This window comes from Pipistrellus kuhlii, unplaced genomic scaffold (genome assembly GCF_014108245.1).
Source record: "Pipistrellus kuhlii isolate mPipKuh1 unplaced genomic scaffold, mPipKuh1.p scaffold_m20_p_2, whole genome shotgun sequence".
NCBI lineage: Eukaryota > Metazoa > Chordata > Mammalia > Chiroptera > Vespertilionidae > Pipistrellus > Pipistrellus kuhlii.
This window is the reverse complement of record NW_023425515.1, coordinates 116,266,446-116,293,240: the sequence shown is the minus strand read 5'-3', so window position 1 is coordinate 116,293,240 and position 26,795 is coordinate 116,266,446.

The following is a 26,795-nucleotide window of genomic DNA, read 5'->3' as shown; positions in this document are numbered from 1 at the left end:
GTTAGGTACCATGTTTCCCCGAAAATAAGACATCTTCCAAAAATAAGACCTACTTACAGATTTCCTTCTGAGTGAAATGTAAGGCATCCCCCGAAAATAAGCCCCTCCCTAGGCTAAACATGAGAGATTTGGTCCATTGATTCTGAAAGAAATGGAGTCACAAGAAATTCACCAGGAAATTCAGGAATTGGATTGTTATGATGATGTTCCAGAAGATGATGACATGATTGTCATTGAATAAAGTATAATCATGCATTGCAAAATGGCATTTGCCTTTAAAATGTAAATTACTGGCTACAGTCCTGGCAGGAACAGCAGGTAAGATAGGGAGATCTGGGGAAGATAATAGAGCAACCGAAGGACTTGTATACATGCATATAAGTACAACCAATAGACATAAAACTCTGGGGAGGGAGGGTATGTATGGGAGGGAGGACAATGTTAAAATATGTACACAGATAATAATTTAATAAAAAAAATATAAATAAATAAATAAAAAGTGAATTTAAAAAAAGAAAGAAAGAAATTAAGTCATAAAAAAATAAAATGTAAATTATTAGTTCAGGTTAAAGACTTCATCAAACATGAATCATGCAGCCTCACAGACCTGTTTGTTTTTAGCCAAATAGAGTGTATGTGTTTCATCAGCAAAGCATGTCACAAAGGATGTGGACATATACACTCATCTGCCTATTACAGCTGCCCCAGGCATCTCTCGCCTGACAGAATAGGGTCTGTTTCCAGCCCTCCACATCCTTAAGGAATGCGATCTTTGCAGAGATCAAGGACAGGAAATTATCTTGAAAAAAAATTACTTGATGTCATTCTTTAAATGTTCTGCTGTCAGCTTCCCAAAATGTCAGGAATGAGGTCATGAGTGTCTCCTTCAGCTGCACAAACAGGCTATCAAAGGATTCCATGAAAGAAAAAAATATCTGTAATCATGGACATTCACATGAGGACCAAATATGGCAGCACCAGTAGACAGCTGCTTGGGATTGTGATTCAGACACATTCAAGATCAAACTCTACAGCTGCCATTGTCCAGGGGTAGGATATTGAACAGGTCATCTAATGCCTCAATGTTCCCATCTGCTTGGTGGGCCTCAGAGCATGATATGAATAGCCAGCCATTGACAAATGCTACTTCTCATTCTTTATTTCTCCCACCCCCATGATGTGGTTAGCGATCTCCAGTGCCACTTGAAACAAAAACTGTGGCCCATGCAAAGGGCTCACCAGCATAGCTTCTCTGCCATTAAGGCCTCACTGATGATAAAATGGGGCAAATTTTGCTCTAAACATTTAAGAATAAGTATTATAAATTCTTCTACCTCACAGCTCACAGAAACCTCTTCACCACTTCCTTTCGATGCCTCACTTTCCTGCTCCAAAAACTGCAGCACTTCCTCACTGTCATCCATCTTCCATCTGCCCCCACCCCCCATTCTCCACCCTGCTGTTAGAGTGAGCTCTCTGACATGTCAGTCAAAGAAAGTGGATATTATTAGTTGTCTCCCAGCATCACTCCCCTGTCTCCTCTCAAACAGCTGGATTTTACTCAGTACCCATAACTCCCGCCTTTGCCTTTTCCTAGTGGACTTTTCAAATGGACTGACTCTCAGCCAAGAAGCTGTTCTAGCTCCCAGCTTCTTGGCTGAGAGTCAGTCCATTTGCCTTACCAGCGGTTGGTTTAGTAGAGGCCCACATCTTAATTCTGGTCAATGGTATGTGAGGAAAGTTTTCACATGTTTCACATGTTTTGGTCCCTACTGAGACAATAAGTACACCTTTTTTTTTTTTTTTTTTTTTTTTTTTTTTTTTTTTTTTTTTTTTTTTTTGCTACTTTTGATCCCATTCCTAATACCTGGCATATAACAGGCTCTTAAATAATATTAGTTGAATAAATAAATAAATAAATAAATAAATTTATAAACTATCTAAAGTGGTGAATTTTCCTAATGTGCTTCCTAATAGACAAGAGACAAAGATCCTGGCTCACAAAGAATATCCATGTAGTGATTATGTTCTGCTATAAATTCTCATTTGTTGTAGTTGTCTTTTTCCCAGATCATATAGCAAGGCCAGATTTCAACCTTTTCCCTAATTAGGAAATGGCTTCTAAGTGACATAAGAAGTCTTTTCTACATGATGTTTCTTATAATCACAACCAAAGTTTTAGGACACCAAAGACAGATTTTCAATGCCCTGTCCTCTCAACACAGACAATACTGCGTGCTGGCATGAATCATCAAAATCAATGAGACAGGTAGTCCAGAAGGAATCCTAGCATCACCTGGACATGAATAAAGCAGATATAAGGTCTACTCCCCTAATCACCAAAAACATTAAATTAAAAATTCTGCCTATCCCTATACAGAGGACAAATTAGCAGGGGAATACAGACTTCCATGGTATCATTTGCAATTAAGAGCAGTAACTTAGCTTCTGTTCCTGTAATTACAACTTGTCTTGTGTGGACAGACAGACCCCTCATTGTGTTTGAAACAATCGCAGCATTCCAAACACAAAGCAAGCCAAAGCAGCATACCCCAGGGCTGGCTCTTTCAACAATCTATCACTCAACAGCTCCTGGCAGCAGCCTGCTGGAGGACCCAGTTTCCTGCCATTGTTAGTATGTTGAGCCTGGAATTCCATCCAAATGGATTTAACCCCTTTACTAAACAGCAGTGCATATTTCCCTGATTAGTATATTCCTGTGTTTAGATGGGAAGTGCTAGGATTGGGGGAGGTGAGGGTAAAATAACAAAGAAAAAAACACCTTCATTCTATGTATGCTATACTGCTAACAACCTGAAATTCTGACTTCATCTAAAAGTGTAATAAAAATGATAAAAATGACTGCCTATACATAAAGACACATATGTCTATCAAAAATTCCATGTTATACTTTATGTAACTGGACACATGGCTTCATTACTAAGCAGTTATTGCTTTGGGGACTCTGTTTATTACAATCAGGACATAGACAATTACAAACAACTAGAGGCCCGTTGCACGCGAATTTGTGCATGGGCGGGGTCCTTCAGGGTGGCCTGTGGAGACTGGGCCCCAGCTGGCACCCCCAACCTCACAGCCCTGCAGCCCCACCTGGCATCTCGCCTTGGCCTGGCGCCACCCCCTCACCTGCTCTACCATCCTGCCTGCAGGGTGATCAATCAGGCCAGGTCCCCGGCCCTGCTCCTTCAGTGCCTGGGAGCCAGGCAGCAGCCCCTGCTCTTGCTGGTGGTCATCTATGAGGTGATTGTCAGGGCAATCAGGCCCCCACTGGTACTCACCTTGGCCTGGCACCACCCACTCACCTGCTCCACCATCCTGCCATGGTCCTGCTCTCATCAGGGCTCATCAGGGCCAGCAGCACCTCCACTGCCCACTGCCAGTACCACATTGCCGATGCCTGCAATGTTCTGCGCCACCCCCTGGTGGTCAGCACACGTCATAGTGAGCAGTGGAACTTTCAGTTGAATGACCACCCTAGGGGACAATTTGCATATTAGACTTTTATTATATAGGATAATCTCTTGTGATTGTCCTTATCTACATAAATTCTGATCCTTAAAATATTACTCTTCTCTTGGTGACACTAAATAGGAACCTTTTGATATTAGATAACCAGGGTAATTCCTAACATGCAAGACTACCAGGGACCTTCTCCACACAACACTTTCTGGCACCACACCCTGCTTTTTCTGCAGTTTTCTCTAATGTTACTGCTTCTATCCATTTTTACTGCTCTTCATATCAAGCTGAAACTACCTCATATATACCAAACCACAGATGTTCTATAGCAAATATTTCATGACCATATATATATTAATGATCCAAAGGCAGAGAGAAAAAAATTAACCATTTAAAAATTATGAAGTTATCAAAATTTAAAATGTATCTGTAAAAGACATCACCAGGAAATTAAAAAGACAAACCAAAGAATGGGAGAAAAGTTTTGAATATCATATATATTATATAAGGGTCTTGTTTCTACAATATATAGGACACTATTACAACTCAAGACAACCCAATTAAAAGTAGGCAAGAATCTGAATAGACATTTTTCCAAAGAAGACACACAAATGGTCAACAAGCACACATACTAGTAAAGATGCTCAGCATTGCTAGCCATAAGAGAAATGCAAATCCAAAACACAATGTGATACCTCTGCACAACCACTAGGATGGCTATAATAAAAAAGATAGATAATAACAAGTGTTGATAAGAATGTGGAGAAGTGGGAACCCTTATACATTGCTTATTGAAATGTAAAATGGCATTCCAGCTTCTTTGGAATATAGTCTGACAGTTCCTTAAGCAGTTAAACATAGACTTACCATATGATTCAACAAATCTACTCCCAGGATTGTATATACCCAAGAAAAATGGGGGAAAAAATTGTCTACACAAAAACTTGTACATGAATATGTATATCAACATTATTCATAATAATAAAAAAATGAGAACCAACACAATGTCAACTGATGAATGGATAAGCAAAATATGATATAGCCATACAATGGAATATTGTATTCAGCAATAAAAAATAAATGAAGTATAATCATACATTGCAAAATGGCATTTGGGTCAATGATGGATCCCATATATGACAGTGGTATACCATCTAGCCTAGATGTGCAGTAGGCTACACCATCTAGGTTTGTGTAAATACACTCTATAATATTTTCACAACCACAAAATTCCTAGCAACACATTTCTTGGAACATATCCCCATCATTAAGCAGCATATAACTGTACAGAAACATGATACAACATGGATGAAACCTTGAAAACATAATAAAAGAAGCCAGTCACAAAAAACCAATTTTTTCTGACTGTTTTATGAAATATCCAGAATTGACAAAACATGGAGACAAAAAGTAGATTGGAGGTTTTCTAGGGCTGAGGAAACAAAGTATCTGAATGGAAAAGCAACAAAAATCAAGAAATAGCCAAATGGGGATATTTGGGGCTGAGAGCTAAGGGGTGTAGGTTTCTTTTTTAGTGTAATGAAAATGTTCTAAAATTGGTTGTGCTGATGAATGCACACCTCTGTGAACATATTAGAGGCACTGATATGTAAATTTAAATCAGCAAACTGTATGTTATGTGAATGTCTCAACAAAACTTTCATTTAAAAAATTATAAGGTTAATTAAATATTCATAATTTTCTGGAAATTTTCATTAAAAGAACATAGGACTTGCCAAAACTAGTTTGGCTCAGTGGATAGAGCATTAGTCTGTGGACTGAAAGGTCCCAAGTTCGATTCCAGTCAAGGGCATGTACATTGGTTGCAGGCACATCCTTGGTAGGTTTATGTTTCTCTCTCATCGATGTTTCTGGCTCTCTATACCTCTCCCTTCCTCCCTGTAAAAAAAAAAAAGTCCTATGTTCTTTAAAAAAAAATTTTTTTTTTTAAAGAACATAGGACTTTAACTCATAATCTTTGCAGTCTTGTTGTAATGTTGACCCAGCTCGAAACAGCAAAGTAGCCAGGGTAAGTCTCTGACCTCTGTGTCTTCACCTGAAAATTAGGAGGGTTCACAGATGCTCTCTAAGGACATTCCTACCCCTAATTCTTTCAAATAACAGTGACCTCCTGAACAACTGTGCTGGTAAAATTGTCTGACTGTTCTTTGAACTCTATGAAGTTTCCATGTTTTATCTTTTGTTTTTAAAATTCTACCACAAACTCCCTTGGGTAGTTAAAATAATAAGTTAATTGTGTTTGATTTCAATGAAAGAGAAGTGTTTTCAAATTAACAAGACCTGTTTATTTGCTGATAACAGCCTATTTCTGTGTAATGGGTTGGGGTTGATTAGTGAAATCTGCCCATTTAGAACCAGGTTCTGGGAGGTGCCTAACAGAGGGCCTGGATAGCCGTTCCTACTCACTCTAAATAGAAAAAATCAGGCCTCCTGTCCCACTAGTGCTAATTGTTATTTCTCAGTGCCCTTCCTGCATGATTTTGAGTCTCTTAGGTGGCTAGCCCAGTACCACATAGACAGACCTACAGATTAATCCAGGCCTATGGGTGAATTATCTCAGGGCCTAAGTTATTTTTTGAACATTGAGAGGGCAGGGCGGGGCAAGGATGTGCTCCTGACTCCACTGTGGGGCAGGGTGGAGTTATCCTCCATTTTGTAACTGGACCCAGCCCAATCAGGGTTAGCCGAGGCAGTGACATCACCACTGACCAGAGTAAAACCCCTGGACTGGGCGAAATTCGCTCTCTTCCAACATGTTGCCGGCGTGAGTGGGACAGAGCCCATGCTAGCATGGAAAAGGCTCTTTTGTTTATTGCATCAGACTTGGCTCCCTGGTGGTCCTTGGGGATCACGAAGTCTGGGCGTAACAAACATAAGTTTTGTTTGTTATAGTCTTGACTTCCTTTAGCTTAATGTAGTAAGGATAGGTGCTATCTCCACTAAGTTGCCAAATAAATCACCGGCCAGATGCCTCCTTAATACAATGTAAATTCAGCCAACATTGGCCCCAGAGAGTGGGGGACAGGGCCGCTGAACTCCCAAGTCCTCATGCTTCATTGATGTAGTGACTGCTTATTTTTTCCATATTTTATCAGAACCAGACAAGCAATATTTCAAAAAACTGCCCTCTGCAATGATGGAAAATAAGTAAACCTTTCCCCTCTTGAAACATTGCCCCCTTGCTTTTAACCTCTCAATTTTTCTCCCCTACCCATCCTGACTCAGAACTGTCATAGGGCCCTGAGTCCCCCAAACTGCTGAATTAATTCGCATTGAAGCCAGTGACTTAATGTGGTGTTTATCTCCAGCAGTATTTTACATTTAACTAGGCTGACTTCTAATAATCTGATTTTTGCCATTCTTGTTCCCTTATGACATTTCCCCCATTCATGACTTCTCCCTGCCCAGAATCCTGCTTGCCTAATCAAATCTTGGCTTGAATCAGTTGAAAGCCTCTAGATTCAACTATGTCCCCTGATAAGTCTGAGCCTACCCCAGTCCTGAAGGGCCTCCTGCTCAGAATGCCCAGTTCTCTAAACCTAAAGCCAATTTCTCACCACAAACTGACACTCTGAAAGGAGAAACTTATAAGTTCATACACTATTCTAGAAGTGAATGATAATGATAGAAAAGCCTCTGAAGTAGTCATGTCTTTAAAAAACATACACATTAACTTTATTTTTCACATAATTTATACATGAATCCCAGACCCTGTATTTCTTATCTACCTTCTTTTTCTATTTTTCCCTTGCTTCTTGTCCAATTTTTAATGTTTTAGCTGGAGCAAAGGCCAGCTAAAGGAGCAAAGGCCAGTTTCTATGAACACATAGGTTCTGTGAAAGTATTTGCCTCCCAAAATCCCAATGATGGATAGTTGTCCTAGCTCACTGCTAATGTTTTTTAAATATCTTGGCAGGGAGAGAATTGGCCTCATACTGTATTTCAAAGAAACCCTTTTCTACTAAAAAGTTCTTATATCACCACACATAAACACTTATAATGTGCACTCAGGTAGTGGAGCCACCAGGACCCACTTAAAAAAAAAAAAAAAAGAAAAAAAGAAAAGAAAAGACAACTCTATTTTTTTTCTCAAAGCCTCCTAATTAGCTCAGTGAACTGGTCCTTAACCTCTCTAGGCATTGGTTTCCTCATTTGTAAATGAGAGATTTGTTTTATGTCTAAAGTTTCTTCTTGCCATGACTTTCTACAATTCTATCAAAACAGGTCACAGCAAAGGAAATTATAACTTTACTCTGAGCACAGGGATTTTCAGGAGATTAGGAATCTGCAAATAGAGTTTAAAATGTCATCAATCTCCCTTTGCTAACAAAATGCATTTCCATTTGCTCCCACTGTACTCTTTCACTGAGTACATAATTGGAAATGTTCTCAAGGGTAAGGATTTGATGGGCTTCTATGATAGCAGGGTTCATTCTCTTGCCTTCAGATTCGAAAGTTAAAGAACTATTGAAGCCAACTCCTCTCATCACCAGGGATCCAACAATAGCCATCTAAATTGGGTACATCTCAATGTCAAGTAAAATGAATACAAACACATTTTCATAGATGGAACACAGACAAGGAGGACTCTTCACTCAGCTCATTTAATTGTTGTTTGTTTCATCAACAAAATAAGGTTCCCCTTTCTGGAATAAAAAAAAAAAGTACAGAAAATCTATGGTCTGTAGCAGCTACCTTTGACATGCATCCACCCAATCATTATTCCATTGAGTCAGGTTCCACTGGTCCCTTAAGCTATGGAGTTGAGAGTGTGTGGGGATAAAGGGTGAGGAAACAGAGTTGCTTGTCATGTCACTTTGTTTCCACAGCCCCTAACTTCCCAGCACAGTTCTAAAATAACTCTGCATAGAAAAGGGCAACTCAGTAAGAATGTCCCTGATCATTTTAACAACATCATGAGTCTAATAAATGCCGAGGGATGAGCTATAAAGTAGTCAGCTGCAGAAATTTGGCCTGTTGCCTGGACGTTATTTGGTCTTTTCTCTTTCCTTATTCCCTGGACACTGTCTCTGTCACTTTATTGTTCCTTTGGGTTCTTATTCAAACCCATGGGCTGTGTTTCTATGTACACAAAGCAAATGGAGATCTAGGTTGTCAGTTTCATGCAACACTCAAAAGAAATGGCCCATCTTATCCCTGCCTCTTACAGATCTACAGTCATATGGGAATATTTTTGGCTCACAATTCAGTTCTCAATCTCCACTTTCCCACTTACCTCTTTTCTAATGAAAAACATTCTGAAGGGGGGAAAACTAGCTGCATCTTCATTTTGTTTATTATTTTCTGTGAACAAAAAAATAGCTCTTCATTTTTTTTCATTAAACAGATGGTTGGGTGGGGGAAAGTAGTGGAAAAGGTTATATCATGCCCTGGCCAGGTGACTCAGTTGGTTGGAGCATCATCCTATAAACCAAAGGTTATGGGTTCAGTTCCAGATTAAAGAACATACCTAGGTTTCCAGTTTGATCTCCAGTTCAAGTGTGTTTCAGAGGCAATTAGTTGATTGATGTTTCTCTCTCACATTGATGTTTCTCCACTCAACCCCCAACACACACACACACACACTTTCTCTCTCTCTGAAATCAATAAACATACCCTTGGTTGAGGACTTTAAAAAGGGAAAGAAAGAAAAGGCTGTGTCATGTTCAAGATTTCGTATTTAAAAAAAAATATTTGCCAAAACCAATTTGACTCAGTGGATAGAGCACAGGCCTGGGGACTGAAAGGTCCCAGGTTCAATTTCAGTCAAGGGTATGTACCTTGGTTGCAGGCACATCCCCAGTAGGTCCATATCTCATGTATATATGGACCCAATGGAATGGGGCAACCATGCTCATGGCTCCTTTTGTTCTTTATTCATGATAAACCAGTAATTTCTAAATTCTGCTGCAGAAGCAAAGTTCAGTAAAGTTAAAACATGATTCTATACTCTTTTTTTTAAACATAGAAATCCCTGACTACCTCTTTTGACATCCTACCATAGATGACTTTTCATTTATACAACAGATGTGTTTTCTATGTGTGAACATTGGTAATAGTCTAGGCACTGTGGACACAGCATCATAGAACACTGGCCTTGACTATGGCACTCTTTTCTGGTGAGGGAGATGGGTAAAGAAAGAGTCAATTTGAATAAAAACATTTAGTATAAAGGAGTATGTGCAAACCATATGAGGAAGCACACATGTTTCTTCTTGGAATATGGAGGTTTAGAATATGGCAAACTCAGCTGGTCTTCTCAGGAACAAGGAAACCTTCAGTTTGGCTCACTTTTGAAATAAGTTTTAAAAATAAAGAATCAATTTTCTGGGTTATCAGAAGCAGCTTAGTACTGAGGATGAAAAATGAAATTAGTTTTTCGTTGCTCTGCCATCTCACATCAGGATCTCTCTTGCCTTGAATATTAACTGTCAATTTAGTTTCCGACAAGGCGACCTAGTTATGAACAGATGAGAAAACACCAGACAGATTGTCCCACAATCATAAAAGAGATGGCAGTAGAGATGAAGATTACTTTTGTGAGAATGAGCCTGGGGGGGGGGGGGGGGGTGGGCAGGGTTGAGGTTTCTTACACCTCTGAAGGCATCAGGAAAAGAAAATCAGCCAGAGTCAGCAAAGTGAATGGCGCAAACCATCTGCTCCTCACCTACTGATGGAGGACCATCACATCCCAAGCAACCTTCAAACACAGAAGCACAGCTAAAGCAGAAATCAAAAAGCATGTCTGGCTTTCCATATTTAGTTTTCCTTTTAAGCCTCAAAAATAGCATATTGTTGATGTTCAATAAATGCTTTTGGAATAAATAAAAGGGTTGGATTATACAAATGGTTTTTGAATTAGGCTTTCTACCAAGGCCCACAGTTTTCCCAGAGAAACTCTGGGACCTGTTGTAGGGCCACAGAATTGCTTCATCTGTAGCTCTGTGACTATCCATAGCTTCTTTATTTTAAGAATAGTTTCCACAATTAAGATTAGGTAATTGCTAAAATTCTTCCATTTCTAAACTATTGTTTGGATTCCAGTACAGAGGTAAGACCAATGTTCTATGTGCTCTAGCCAGTCATGTTTAGTGTATTTTTAATTTATTGATAACAAATAAAAGTTAGCTCTCTTCCCTCAGATTTTGGAAAGGGAATTCTAGAAGTGGCTTTGGTTTGGGAGGAATGAGGCTGCCATCATGGGGTTTGCCCAGCTTACTTTATACACATCATCCTACCCTGCTCTCCAGTTTTCTCCACAGTTGTTTATACTACTTGTGGCTTAAAATAAAGAACTTTTGGTTGCTCCCTGACCCTTGCTGGTCACTCCTAAACCTCTCTAGGGAAGCTGCACTTTCAAATCAGAATGACTTCATCACCCATCAAGGAAGGAGGAAGGCCTAGATTTTTGTCCTCTTAGGGTATCTTTATGACTTGTTATTTTCATAATTAGGTTTAATTATTCTCTCCTTCCTCCTCTTCTCTTTCTTTCCAAACAACATGCTATTTTCATTCTTTGCAGGGGTAGCAGACCTTCAAGCTTTTGGCCTCCCTCCCTTTGACCGAGGTCCCAGAGAAGAATTTCAGATGGTTAACTGAGGGCATCTAAGACAGCTGCATGAAGAATGAGGTTTAGATGACAATGAGGAGGTTGGGGAAGGGAACTTGAGAAGAAAAGAGAACTTTACATGGGAAAAGAGCTCAAAGCATATTTATTTCAAGTGCCATTTCACATATGAGAAATCTGAGACCTAATGAGGTGAAGCAACTCACTATTGGGGATCTTAGGGTTGAAACTAAGACTGTCCATGGTAGGCTTAGGACGTGACCTGAACACCTTGTACTTTTCTGAGTGAAATGTAGCAGCAGCAGGGGTCAGATTTTTCTGAAGCTCCAGTACATGTCTTAACATTGACAGCAGTTAGTTGGCAAGGTCTCTTTTGTAGATGCAACCACATCTTCCTGCTTGCTGTTTCTCAACTTTCTTGGTCAGGGTGTTCAGGGTCTCCAAACCCACAAAAAATGAGGAACCTTCTTGTGTAGAGAAGAGGATTTACCAACAGAGCAGACATCCTCATACCCTCCTCCCATGGTCTCCTCTCTCCCACTATAGTAGTCTACTATGTTTCACACTTGTTTTTCTGAACATGATCTCTCATTCATTCATTGGTGAGTCTTAATTGAACAGGCCAAAGACACACAAGCACTATCCCCTATGTACTGTCCAAGGGCCCTGATCCTCTGATCCTGCAGCCTCCCCAGCCTGGGACCTGCTCCCCACATTGCCCCGTTGAAGGACAGCCACCAGATACACTAAATCTGGCTATGAGCCCCAAACTGGATCCCCACAGTTCAGAGAGGAAAAGCTGGAGTGAGATGGGGTGATTGGCAGAGAGGGTGTTGAGGAAGGGAAGAGTCTTGTTTTAGGCTTTAGTTGAGTTAGTAGCTTTATTTTTGGGTAATAAAGAAATAGAAGGTAATGAGATCCTGTAAGATTTCCCCTGGAGAACAAAAAGGGTTGTTGATGTCTGCAATTTAGAAAGAAGAATTTAGAAGATGTGACTCTATAAAACTAAAACAAGGGAAGAGAAAGAATAAAGCAATCTGTCTTCTGGAAGCCAATGGTCTTGATGAGGGACCCTGGGAAGCACAAAATCCAGGGAGATAGGAAACTTCGCACTAAGACCCTCCCTGCCTGAAGTGGGGGGCTGCCCAGTCCAGTGCAGACCCAGAGAGAGGTGTTCTTCAGTTCCTCCCCACCTTCTCAGTAATCCTAAACTATGCACAGCATGGAAGAATGGCATGAACACTCGCAGTACATTGTGCTTTGTATTTATTACAAAGCAATGATTTATCAGATATAAACAATCTATCACAGCAATAAATACAGCATGAGCCATTTTATTGAGAGTAAACACATATGCACAGACTCATACACACATACATATTAATGCCCATGTTTTCCTCAACCACCTCAGTGTCTGGGAAGAAATGGAGTCATTTTAGCAGTAGTTACCAAAATGTCTGATCATGTGCCTCTTTTGGAAATATGGAACCCCCAGCCTTCTAAAGGCAACTCCACGCATTTTTGAAGCCCTGAGGTGTCTTTCATCGGGCTCATCACTAAGTCTGAGATATGGATTTCAACTGCTCCAAGGAAGCCACAGCAGCTTCAGCTGAGGAACCAAGTGGGAGGCAGCCAGGGCGGAGGCCTGCCCAGCACCCCCACCTCAGCACAACCCCACTCCTTCGTGGAGCAGGCCTTGTTTTTTTCTTTCTTTTTTTTTTTTAAATATATTTTATTGATTTTGTACAGAGAAGAAGGGAGAGAGATAGAGAGTTAGAAACATCTATAAGAGAGAGTCATCGATCAGCTGCCTCTTGCACACCTCCTACTGGGGATATGCCTGCAACCAAGGTACATGCCCTTGACCGGAATCGAACCCAGGACCTTTCAGTCCGCAAGCCGACGCTCTATCCATTGAGCCAAACCGGTTTGGGCTGGAGCAGGCCTTTTTCAGGAGGAATTGCCAGCCAGCAATTTGTTCCTCATGCAGACAGACATACATCTGGCAAACCTTTTCACAGGCAGCTACTCTTAAACTCAACCTGAGACCCAAGAAAATCATACACTCAGACACAGGGCGGTAACAAACACACACATTCATAGACATCACAAATGAATGGAGAAAACAATGGGAAAGGGAGGGGGTTTATTTTCTTCTCTTTGTTTATCTCTTAAATCTTTTGCAAGTTTGAATTGCTAATTCAAACTGATTACCTTGAACAAAACAAAAATAACTTATTTTTAAAATGTCTATGAAAGTGAGTTAAGTAGGCATAGTGACTTGTTCATATGTACTTCATTCATTCAAGAAACATTGGTTTTCACCTCCTTAGAGAACATTGCACAATTAACTTCAAGGATAAGAAGAGGACTGGTAGATTACTAGTATTTTTTTTTTTTTCTCAATCTATCACTTACCAAGGAAAGAAGACATTAAAGACAGTGGTTGAATAAACTGCTTAAGTTCAATCGTGGTATTTAAATAAGATTACAAAGACTTCTTAGCTCCAATTAATGATCAGTGTTAGAGACTGAAACATTATCTCACAAAAGAAGTTTCTGGCTCAACCAAAATGCCCCTCAGGGCACACAGGTCAAGGGGCTTGACCTGTACAAGGTGTGACTGGTAAGGTAATGAGGCTCAGCTTTCATTTTGTTTATTCTCCAGCATGCCAGAACTCCTGTCTCCAAATAAACGGTGTCCTTCAACAGCGTCACCCCGGAAGGCTCTGTTCATTCTAACCATAGCTGTTCTTTTGGGCCTTCGCTTAGAACCAGATTATGGGCCACATGGAAAATCAACCACTGTCTTTATAGTCTGCTTTGTAATTCATATGAAAAGAAAAAAGGGAGAGACCAGGTGCTGGGACTGTCAATAGGAACCAGTACACATGAGATGTCAAGTGCAATGGAGATAAGGGAGGCCAGCCATGAACTCCCCAAAGGCAGCCGAAGTACCTGACCTCCCCTGGTGCCTAGCACAATGTCTGTTGGCAATTAGTAGGTATAGGCTGACAGAAAAAATAATTGAGGGGAGGAAGAAATGAGGCAACATTGTGGTCAAAGTGTGCTGTGCTCACATGCTGTCTGGACCAACGAAGGCTCCTCCTGTAGGAGATGAGCTGCCACGAGTGAAAGTCAAAGGAAAGCGGAGTTTCAAGCCCCCTTTGTTTCTTTACATTCCAATTTCTAATGAAGGCATAGGGCACGGCTTTAACTAAAAACATTCTAGGTCTCCATGTTCATAACCATGTATTTTGACACAGTCAACAGGATACCAGAATCATCATAATAGCCAAAGGCATACAATTTCAAGGCCAAATGTTCCACATTTGAGTCAAAGCCCACACGTCAAGACAGGCTCTCCTGGTGGCCAGAGGCCTTGCTGATCCTTCCTTTCATGCCTGCCCCCTGTCCAGGGTCAGGGCTTTGGGCTGGGGTGTCATCTAATGACAACCAGGTCACCGTGTGCTGGCCTTGCCCCTCGGCAAAGCAGACATCTGTGTGTGGAGGGGCCTGCTTTGCTCCTGTCTGAGCCTGAGAAGCCTGACATTCCTTGAAGCCCCCTTGGCACCTTGTCCATCAGGGGACTCTGGAGTTCACTCTCCAACTTTTTCTCTAAAAGAAAAGGGATTCAGAAGACATCCCTCCCTGGGTGGAGGCAGGAGTGTGGGAAATAGATAAGAGGCAAGCTTTGTCCAGACAACCAAACTCTGCTGTTTTATTTCAGTTTTCTGGGAACATGAATAAGAAAAGCTTTTTTCCCCTCCAAATTGCGCACACCTCAGAGAAAACAATGGCCTACAAGTGCGCTGGAAATCCCTGGAATGAGCAAGCCAGGCAGTCCTATTTTGTCACATCAAGAAAATCTTACATCACTTCAGAAATTCCCTCTGTGGCCCTTCTCTTCACAATGCCTGCTCCCCATCCCCCCGCCCACACACACACACTTGGGCATATTACAATTTTTATTAATAAATAAAATTATCATTATTGACTACATTCTATTAAGGACTTACAATATGCCGAGTCCTATGCTTAAAGTCAATTATCCAATCTTCATGAGAATGTTGTACATTAGGGTTTATTCCAATTTTATAGAAATAAAAAATAAGGTATATAGGTGATACCCCAAATTCACAATATAATGGTGTTCCTTATGTAAAACTAGTATGTATTGCCATGGTTATTTTTTAGAGTTCTCTGGGAATCATTCTGTTACTCTGCGTTGTGATAGTTGAAAGACAATAATGCTCTGCTGGCAGAAAATAAGGTTTATGGCAGCACAGGGTATAGAATTGTGATCAAATACACTTCAGAAACTACCGTATTTTTCGGACCATAAGACGCACTTTTTTCCCCCCAGAAGTGGGGGGAAAAAGTCCCTGCGTCTTATGGTCCAAATATAGCCTACACATATACTTTTAAAAAAAAGTTTTTTTACTTGCCCAGCTCTGTATGGTCTCTGTGTGCTTGCCAGGCTCTAAAATGGTTCTAAATGCTGCTGTTTACTTTACAGGGTTGATTACGTGTGTTTATGACTGTGATGTTGGGTTTTAATGCACATAAAATATTTTAGGACACTATTTGTTTCAGAATCTTTTTTTCTTCATTTGCCTTCTCTAAAAACTGGTGCGTCTTATGGTCCGGTGCGTCTTATGGTCCGAAAAATACGGTAGGTTAATCTGACACCTGAAGCCAGTCACAGCCAGAGCTTGGCTGCCAAGCAATTAGTGTGTATTGTTTATGAGGTGAGTAGACACACATGGTCTTCTTCTGCTTAAACTTTAGTCTGTTCTGACCTCCAGCCCAACCTTCCAAGTTTGCCTTGACTGAGTCTGGCCTGTCTCACGCTGACTCTGAGGCATCCTGTTGATCTATGAAGTTGTAAGAGCCAGGGAAAGTGACTCACAGTCTCATTCACTAAAACCTAGTGTTTGTCTCACACATAATAGGTGCTCAACAAATACTTGCTAAATTATGGATTCTTTGCCAGAGACTCTGACTAGCCAAGGGAGAGCAGACCCACTTCACCTCCCTGTGCTCCTCAGCTGAGCTTTCTCAAAGCGATCCATTGCACAGTAGGTATCAAACAGTTACTGCATTATCATTTCCAACTGAGTCCACCGGAAAAGTAAGCATGGTGTGCAGGGGTCTATGTGTTGACCTACACTGGCTTTTCCCACCCCAGGCCAGATATCAGTCAGCCAGAACTGAAGGCTGCTTTTGCCAAGGTTGGGGGTTCTCAGGGTGTGCGCCTGGACCTCCCAAACTTGGACAGCATTCAGGAATGATCCAGGTCACTAATGGAGCAAGCATTTGTCTTTGCTGCTGTCTCCCCTCCACTTTATCCCTAATTTTCTTCATGTCCAGTTATACATTTCTTTAAATATTCCACTAAAGCATTAATTTATAGCCAAGGTAGGATACTTATATTTCAGAACTCAAGTCTGAAAAATTCTCATACCCAAAGGAAGACAGCTCTGATGGGAAGAGATAATCAGTGAAGATGGAATGGTTGAGGTCAGGAATCCTTACCTTGTTTCCCCCAAAAAATCACACACTGGTAGTAATTACTTGTTGCAGCTCCTCAAAAAGGATTGAGGCTGTACCATACTCTACAAAGGACTGTGTACAGAAGTTCCCCATTATAATAGCTTCACAAGAGAAATACTGGAGAGAGTCAGTATCCTTTTTGTAAACCACAACCTGTTTGAGGAAAAGGGGTTAGGAGACAGGAGAAGAGAAAGAGAGATTGGTTTAGCAAATAGTTTCAGGACCAACTGTTTACTAGCCATTCTGCTGAACCCCGGTCCTGGGCATAGAGAAGATACAGGAGGAATATCCTCAAGGTGCTCATGAGTTAGCATGGAGATGAAATATATAAGCAGACACTGCAACATGATATACCAAGTGTTATGAAGCCAATAGGGTCCCAGAACACATGGACCGGATTATTCATCCCTAGCCTGGGGTTTCAGCATTTTCCCAGAAGGATATCACTCACATTAAAGATATGTATTTGGCCTGGTTTTCGATAATTTGGTGAGGATGATATCCTCCACCTGGCTTTCCTCTGTCAACACTTTTCCCTGAGCAGCTGCCTGTTCATGCCCCTGTAGCTGAAAAGCACCCCACTTCAACCTGTGAACTCTGCCTGCCTATCCTGCCTGGCCAGCAAACTTCAGGCCCGTGAAGGAGAGGAATGCCTCAATGGTATAGGAGGAAGGCGCATGTTTGATTTCCAGGAGTGTTGTCAACAAAGTCATTCTAGAGGCAATAGCAGATCCAGGTTTGGTGGACCCTGGAGTTTAGACAATTTGGGGCACAATTTTTAAGAAAAATAATTTGAAAAGAGTTCTGTTACAAATGTCTAAAAACATATGACTTATGAACATAATGCTAGGGTCCTTTGCAGAAGGTGGGCCCCTGCAAGTGAAGGACCCTAAAGATTAAGCTTAATAGATTTTATGGAAAACTTCCTTTGCTCAGAGCAACAAAGAGAGAAAATAATTGGGATGCACTGCACCTCCTATTACATAATCATCCTGAACTACAAGGGCAGAGGGGCAGGTAGTCACTGATAGAGGAACATGTGCCAGAGCAGGGCTTCCGCTACCTGTTCCTGTGGGGCTCCAAAAAGACACAATGTTATTTTTGGAATACAAACTTGTTTTAGCATTTCAGCTTGGACTCTCAAATTGTCATAGCAAAGCAAATTATAATACTTTGTGCATTAGGGTTTATTCTGGGTGGAAACAAAATAGCTTTTATATTGGTTTTTGTTGCTGTTATTCTAATGAACCAAGGGCAGAAGATAATCTACTTTTAAAACGATGTATTGAAAGTAGTTTTTCTTAATATTTAAATTTTTTAAAATATATTTTTTATTGATTTCAGAGAAGAAGGGGAAAGGAGAGAGAGATAGAAACATCAATGATGAGGGAGAATCATCGATTGATGTTTCTGTCTCCCTCTTTTTCCCTTCCTCTCTGAAATCAATAAAAAGAAGAAAAAAAAAACAACAACAACAAAAACAAACAAAAAACAACCTGGGGTCAAACTTTGGAGATGTGTGTGGAATGCTTAGACAAACAGGTAGAAACTGACTTCAGGGCAAGGGCTGAAGATACTGCTGCCATTGTCCCTGTGTTGAGCCCTCCCCTGTCACAGACAAACCTGTTTCCACATGAACCTGGTGACACTATTAACTCCACTGTGATCTCTCCCTGAGACACTGCTTCACTCAACTTGTGTTCTGCCTGAGGTTCAGCAGCTGAGCCTTATGGGCAGTGGCAGTTCTCAGTGGCCTTGGGCTGATATACCCTACGCCAAGTGCTGATGGCAGCCAGCCTTGGTTCACAGCATGGCCCCTCATATATGCATCCAGGCCCAGCACAGGCAACTATAAACTATGGATCTCTTTGTAGCTCCAAACTGGTAACCCTGTTTGACATTGACCTACACTGGAGTCTCTCTGTAGAATCAACACACTGCTGGCCAGCTTCAGACCATGACAGAACACCATCTGATTAGTTCTACAAGTGGCACACCCAAAAGGAGTTTACAGCCCCCTGGGCAAAATCCCAGCAGCTGGGGCAAAAATTCTAATGGCATTTTTCACAGAACTAGAAAAATAATCCAAAAATTGATATGGAACCACAAAAGATCTTGAATAGCAACAGCAAGCTTGAGAAAAAAGAACAAAGTTGGAGGTATCATGCTGTTTGATATTAAATATCTGATATTATTACAAGGCCACAATAATCAAAACAGCATGATACTGGCATAAAAACAGACATATAGATCAATGTGACAGACTAGAGAGGCCAGAAATAAACCCACATCTATATGGTCAATTAATATATGAAAATGGAAGCAAGAATAAACAATAGGGTAAAGACAATATATTAAATAAATGGTGTTGGACTAGTGTCTAAGTTGGTTGAAACATTGCAGGTTCTATCCCCATATATGTGGAAGGCAACCAATTGATGTGTCTCTCTCATATTGATGTTTCTCTTTCTCTCCTCAGCCCCCTTCCATTCTCTAAAAATCAATGGAAAAAAATGTGGAAAAAGTATCCTCAGGTGAGGATTAAGATAAGTAAATAAATAAACAAACAAATAGATAAATAAATAAATAAATCGGTAGGTAGGTAAGTAGGTAAATGATAGATGATAGATAAATAGATAGATAGATGATAGATAGATAGATAGATAGATAGATAGATAGATAGATGATAGATAGATAGATAGATGATAGATAGAAAATTCTGTTTGGAAAATTAGAGAGATATATGCACAAAAAAAGATATGGAATTAGAGCACCTTCTTATATCATATAGAAGAAAAATTAAAAATGGATTAAAGACACTTAAGTGTAAGACCAAACCATAAAACTTTTAGAAAAATAAATAGGCTTTAAAGGCTTTGACATTTCTCCTAGCAACATTTTTTTAATGATATATCTCCTTGGGCAAGAGAAACAAAAGAAAAAATAAACAAATGGGACTACATCAAACTAAAAAGTTTTAGTACAGCAAAGAAAATCATTGACAAAATTAAAAGACAGCCTACTGAATAGAAGATATTTGGCAATGATACATCTGATAAGGGGTTAATACCCAAAATTTACAATGAAGTTATACAACTCAACACCAAAAAATAACAATGAACAATCCAATTAAAAAATAGGCAGAAGGCCTGAACAGACATTTCTCCAAAGATAACATATAAATGGCCAATAGATATATGAAAAGATGATCAACATCACTAGTCATCAGAGAATGCAAACTAAAAACCACAATAAAATAGTACTTCATCCTTATCAGAATGGCTATTTGTTATCTATAAATCAACCAACAAGTGTGGGTGAGGATGTGGAAAAAAGGAAACCCTCACGCACTATTGGTGAGATTGCAAATTGGTGTAGGTACTATGGAAACAATATGCAGGGTCCTCAAAAAATGAAAAATAGAATTACGTTATGATTCAGCAATTCCATTCCTGGGAATATATTCTAAGAAATCCAAAACACTAATCCGAAAAGATATATTACCCCTATGTTTGTTGCAGTTTTATTTATAATAGCCAAGATACAGAAGCAGCTCAAGTGCCCATTAATAGATGATTTGATAAAGAAGATGTGGTACATATATACAATAGACTATAGTAGTGGTCGACAAACTCATTGGTCAACAGAACCAAATATCAACAGTACAATGATTGAAATTTCTTTTGAGAGCCAAATTTTTTAAACTTAAATTTCTTCTAATGCCACTTCTTCAAAATAGACTCACCAAAGCCATAGTATTTTGTGGAAGAGCCACACTTAAGGGGCCAAAGAGCTGCATGTGGCTCACAAGCCACAGTTTGCCAACCACGGGACTATAGAATATTCATCAGCTATAAAAAAAGGATAAAATCTTACCATTTGTGACAACATGGATGGACCTATAGGATATTATGCAAAGTGAAATAAGACAAATACAAATACCATATGATTTCAATAATATGTGGATTCTAAAGAACAAAATAAATGAATAAACAAACCAGAGACAGACTCAGTGAACAAACTGAGGGTTGCCAAATGGCAAGAATGAGTGAAAAAGGTGAAGGGAGTAAGAAGTTATAAAATAATCAGGGAATGTAGAACTCAGAATAGAGAATAGAGTTAGTAATATTGTAATAACTATGTATGGTGCCAGATGGATACTAGGGGAAACTCTATAAATTATAAAATTGTCTAACCACTATGCTGAAACAAATTTAAAGTTTAAAAAAAGAGAGAGAAAAACAGATGCACATAAAGCAAATGTTTAAAAAAAAAAAGTCTAATGAGCAGATGGTTATTGAAAACTCTGCCATCAATATTATTATTGTTACCACGAATTTTACCAATAGTAATCATAGTAACCAGTTCTCCCTAAGCCTTCACAAGTAAAATGAAATGTGAATTAATTTATCAAGTACCAAACTACCTGCCCACTCCTCCCCCAGTCATTCCAACCTGCTAGGTCTGAAAATCCCATCACTCTCCCTTTTAGTCTAAGATGGGAAACCCGGAGCCCTTGAGATGACCTTAGTCACAGTTTCTTCCCATAGTCATCTCAGCAATGAACCTTCTGGTCCCCAAACTGTCTATACAATGTCCTCAGCTTGAGTCCACCATGCACTTCAGGTCACTGAGCTTCTCTTCATGCTGCTTCTGAGTCCTGTCTTGTCATCTGATGGAGCTCTCCAAAAGTTCTATGGGGACCTCATCTTGCACTTGCCAAGCTTCTCTGATTCCACCTCTTCCAACCATCTTCCCTTACTGAGAGTCAATAGACATATCTCAGAGAATACTGAGAGAAATGGAGGCACAAGGGAGGAAAGTTTATGAAGTTGTTGATACTGACCCACCAAGTATCAAGGCCTCAAATAACCACCGAGCTTGAGAGCCTTGGGAAGAAAAGGAATCCATCCTAACAATAGGAAGTCTGTGTCAAGTGGGTGGGATGGACATGAAAGCCCTAGAGGAAGCTCTGAGAAGGGTGTGGCCACCTTAGGCTTGGGGAAGCTAGAATTTGATTTAATAAAGAAAATGTTTTCTGTGAGTTCTTATCTGTCTTTTTTTTCTCACACTTCTACAATGTCTTACCCAATTATATGGCCAATGACCTCCTGGTCTGTGTCTCTAGCCCTCAGCTTTCTTCTCAGTTTTGCATCCATTGTTCACATCTCCACCTGGATCACCTGGATATCCCACAGGAGTGAAACATCAATATGGACAGACCTGAGCTCCTTGTCTTTCTAATTGGCCTTCCCAAGACAAAAGTCTAGGTATCACCTTCAATAGCTTTCTATCCTTTACTCTCTTATCCAGTCAAATAGGCACAGAATAAATATGTTTAAAGGAAGGAAAGAAGGAAGAAGAAAGGAGGAGAGAAAGAGTGGAAGGGAGAGAGGGAGAAAAGAAGTTCAGGTGTTAAGCCTCAAACATTAAGTTCTGAATTACTGCAGAGGCTCAATTTATACCAGGGGCCTTAGAGCCAACCATGCTCATTGCCAGCCTGATAATTATGCTTTCTTTCTTACGTGTTAACAGAATAATGCTTTTTTTGGGGGAGAAAGCAATGGACCTAGCTAAAATTGCTATATTTATTAACCTCCCTCAAAGCTAGGAGTGGCCTGTGGCAGACTGTCCCTTCTCAAATAAAAAGAAAAGGAAAGAAAGAAAGAAAGAAAGAAAGAAAGAAAGAAAGAAAGAAAGAAAGAAAGAAAGAAAGAAAGAGCAATGTCTAGACAGAAGAAAGCCCTTTGCCTTCCCCTCATTCCTGCTTAGAAGGAATCAACCTTATGCTTGCAATCACGATGGATAGTCAGAAAATGGTGACATGGAAAGATAGGCAGAGCCCGCGTGCCTGATACTGCCGATGCTCCGTGGGGCCACTGTTGTGTGCCCACCTGTAGACTTCTTGCTACATAACACAAAATAAGCCACTGTGTGTTTACTCAGTAGTCAGGCCTCCTGTTATTTGTGTTCCTGGTATCTGCCATTATTTCAACATCTGTATTCCTTTTTATATTTATTTTTATCTGAAAATTCCTTGATTATCTCCCACAAGGTATAGAAGAATGTCACAAATACTGTTCTACTGTCCAATGCTGTCAGTCCTCTTTGGGAATTAGCTTTGCTGAAAGAGCCACTTACCAGTGGTCACTCCTCCTGGGTCAGCACACGTGGCTGATGCCAGTGGAAATGCGTGGCCTCTCTCCCCAACTTATCCTTGTGTCTCCACAGAAAATGATCTGAGAGCACCCTTTAGTCAAACCCCTATAGGCAAATGCTTCCAGGGAAGCCAACACACAAGCAGTTGTCCTAATTCTCAAATGTAAGAAGCAGAAAGCTTGGCCTGCACTTAAGGCAATCTAAAGTGCTCACATTAAGGCATTCTCAATCTTTCAAGGATATGATTTTTCCCCCCTTTAAACAATGAAGATGTAAAGTAGTTTTGCAGCATTGATTCTTGCTTGATAACAAGGGTCCATGGTGACTTCTTAGCCTTCCACGGCCTCTTTCAACTTTATACAACTTGGCTTAAATGTTAGCAACCTATTGTCTGGATTTTATGGACTTTTAAACACTATTGCTAACCCCCCTGGAAAAGAGCTGGGTCATTTTTTTTTTTTCCAGCAATTCAAGCATGAATATTGGAATTTGAAAGCAAATTAAAAAAAAAAGTCTAGTAAGCTCATAAAACTTAACCTTCCAAAAGAAAATAGTTCTCCATGTCTACACACTCTCACACACCCTACAATCACAAGTATATCCACAAAAGATGTATTCTGTTTTGGACTGGAGTAATCACGTATAATTTAAATTAAATAGCTTTGTGTCAATATTTGTCCAAGTCATGGACCCTTAATTTTTAATTCCATGCTGCCAGGTGGGTTGGTCGTAGGAAGGAATTGTAATGATGTTTAGGAGCTTTACAAAGAACTGTGAGCTTGGAGGAAAATGAGGAAACTTTAAGTTCAGTACAAAGGACTGGAGCGTGGGAAATGTGATCAGAGGAGAGAGAGGTGAACTTAATTCAGGGAAACTCCAGGAGTCCAGTCCTGAGAGGTCCCTGAGTCTCAGGTCAGAAAACTGACACAGTGGAGACATTCCAAAAGGGAGGTTTTGGTATCACAAAAAGTCTGGAAGAATTTTGAGAAAAAGATTTTGTTGTCATGATAAACAGAATTGGAAATAGTTTTTAAAGAAGTTGGAGCTTTAAGTTAATATCGAGGTTTTTCTCTGAGAAAACAATAAAGAATAATGACTGAAGAGGACAAAATGGGCAAGTGGTACAAATGGTATATCAGTGAGCAGGGCCTGATCAGAGACAGAGAAAGGTCTAAACCTGGTGCGGCTTGGGACGGGGGAGGAGGTGTGTGGAGAGAGGAGCTTCTCAGTATCTCAGATGAAGAGAGGGTCACAGAGTAGGTGTCTTATTTCAAGTCATTGGTTCTTCCCTCACATGCACATCACCACACCTCACCAAGCACTTCATTTGTATGAACAAAATGCCCGGTTCTGTCTATAAATTTCTGCAGAGGTACAGATCCCTGTGCAGAAGGACAGGCCTTTCCATGCCACAGAAAGGCTTTCTTACTGGTCAGGGGTTCATCATAGCTCAGTCAGTTATGCTGGCTTCCCATGACCATGAGATAGCTTCCCTCAGGATTAGTAGGTGGTCTGGGGCTGTGGTTACACAGAATCTGACAGAATAATTCTTGGCAAGGAGAGCGGTTAGAGAACAACCTGTTATGGGCTGAATCGTACTCCCCCAAATCCCCAAAGGGTGAAGTCCTAACACCTAGTGCCCTCAGAATGTGACTACATTTGGAGACAGGGTCTTTCAAGGGGTCCTTATGACAAAAGGAGGTTGTATGGGTGGGACCTAACTGACGAGGAATGGCATCCTTACAAGATGAGAACAGGATGCAGACACACAGAGGGGAGAAGATGTGAGGGCGTAGGGAGAAGACAGACATCTGCAAGCCATGGGGAAAGGACTCAGAAGGAACTAGCACTGCCTACTTCCAGCCTTGAGCACTATGGAGAAACAAATTTCTGTTGTTTAACACACACACACACCCCGTCCCCACTGGGCCTGGCAGTCTGCAAACAAATAGGCTGTCTATGGAGACCAAAGTCTTAAGAGGCCTCTGCATGCTCATGGTGGAGGGACTGTATCTGTCTTGTATACCCTGTGCTCCAGGGCATAGCCCAATGCCTGGCCTATAGGGTACTCGATCAGTGTTGATCAGTGTTTGTGGAATACTGGAATCACTCAGAATAAACCTTTCTGGCATTGAAACTTTCCAGGTGGTCTCACTTTCCTAGAGGATCTTATCAGGGTGGCTGCCAGAATCTTGCTGTGTCCCAAAAGCTATAAAATGCTTAGCAGTAGGACTCTGTCAATGATAACAAGCCTCTGGGGGCAGGGGAGAGGGACTCAAGCCCTTTTCAATTTACTTTCTTCTGGCCTCAACATAATAGCCTTATGCAGGTCAATGATTAATTAATATATCTTTTCATGAAAGTAACAGTAGTGTCCCATGGGCTGGTACCACAAAATCCATGTCTAGAAATACAAGACTTTTCCCTTATGTTTTCATTGCTCCAGCACTGCTTCTACTTTATTTCTCCCCACTTTTGTCCGTGGTACTCTCCTCCCCCATTCTCCCATGTCTCAGGCTCTGGCCCTTGATTGTTTCTTATGCTTGAATCCTTGAATCCAATCAGTAGCACACTCCTGTCCATCTCTCCTTTCACTTGCCTCCCCTATCTCATCCTCTCTAGATCCATCACCACTCTAGTCCAGCCATGGCTCATGACCTGGGAACCCTGAGTAGCTTCCAACCTCTTACCTTTCCACTCCATTACATGATGTGTTCTGCTGCCAGACTCACCTTCATCAGGCCTCCACAACTCTTTCCAAGGCTCCTGGATTAATAGTAAAGAAGGTTAGTCTTAGTTATTTGTGCCTACATCCAGTGGCTAAGAAGTTTGTAGATGGAAGGAGATCGAGAAGCTAGTAAATGCTGACATCTGCTACACTAATCTACAAACCTTGCTGTGGGGTCTTCCAGAATCAGAAACTCCATTTCCAGTTGCTACTATATAAAATATACACAATCAGATTCACCTTAGGTTGTTGGACATATGCATTCACCTTTTACAACGTACCAGAGATCATATGTAAACTGTTAATTACACCATATTTCCTGTTCATTCATTTTCACAAGGATTGTTATAAAATAGGATAGGATTAGGGGTAGGAAGTGACATGTAGAGGCCAGAGGGACATGGGGAGAGAAGACTGCTCCCAGAATCACAGAGTGATTGCCAAGAACTATAATTCTAACCTTTGCCCTACATGGCTCAGTGGCTTGTGGGCTGGAAGAAGAAAAGTGACATGTGTGATTTAGTCCATATGAGATGCTTGACCTCCCCAACTTCATGTTCCGACAGGCTCAGTGTGGGGCCGGGGCCAGCAAACAGAGCAGGGGAATGCTGACAGAAGAAACATTCATATGTCTTCTCTGGATATTAATTACAAAAAAAAAAAAAAAAAAAAAAAAAAAAGCCTTCCCTCTTACAGTCTATTTGTGGTAAATTTTCCACTTACATAAAATTTTAAAACAAAGTAATGTTTGGTTAAACATGAAAGGATGACTTCTTGAACAACACTGGAGTAATAAAAAGCATGGATACATGGAACAAATTGGTGGGTGCCAGTGGGGAGGGGGTAGGAAGACAAAATAAAGAAGCTAAAAGGATTAGCAAAAATCATATATGCATATCCTATGGATACAGACAATAGTGTGATGAAGGCCAAGGGAGGGGGAGGGGGCAAAGGGAGAGAAAATAGGGGAAGTTTGCAATTATGTTAACATTTAATTTTTTAAGAAAAACAAAATCACCTTCCTCTGGCTTGGATTTCTCCTGAGATCATGTCTATGCATGTGTTTTAGGAGTTTATTTATGTAGCTGAGAGTCAAGTAATGGTCAGTGGCTGACCCAGCTCTGGGCCCAGGCTCTCCATATTTGACATGCAAATGTGGTTGGGAATTAATTAAAAAAAAAAAAAAACTTGTGATAAACAGAAATATTTTTCTTGCTAATAATGACAGGTTTGGCAGAGGTAAACCATCCCTGGCATATCCACCAAAACTCCATGATCCTAGAT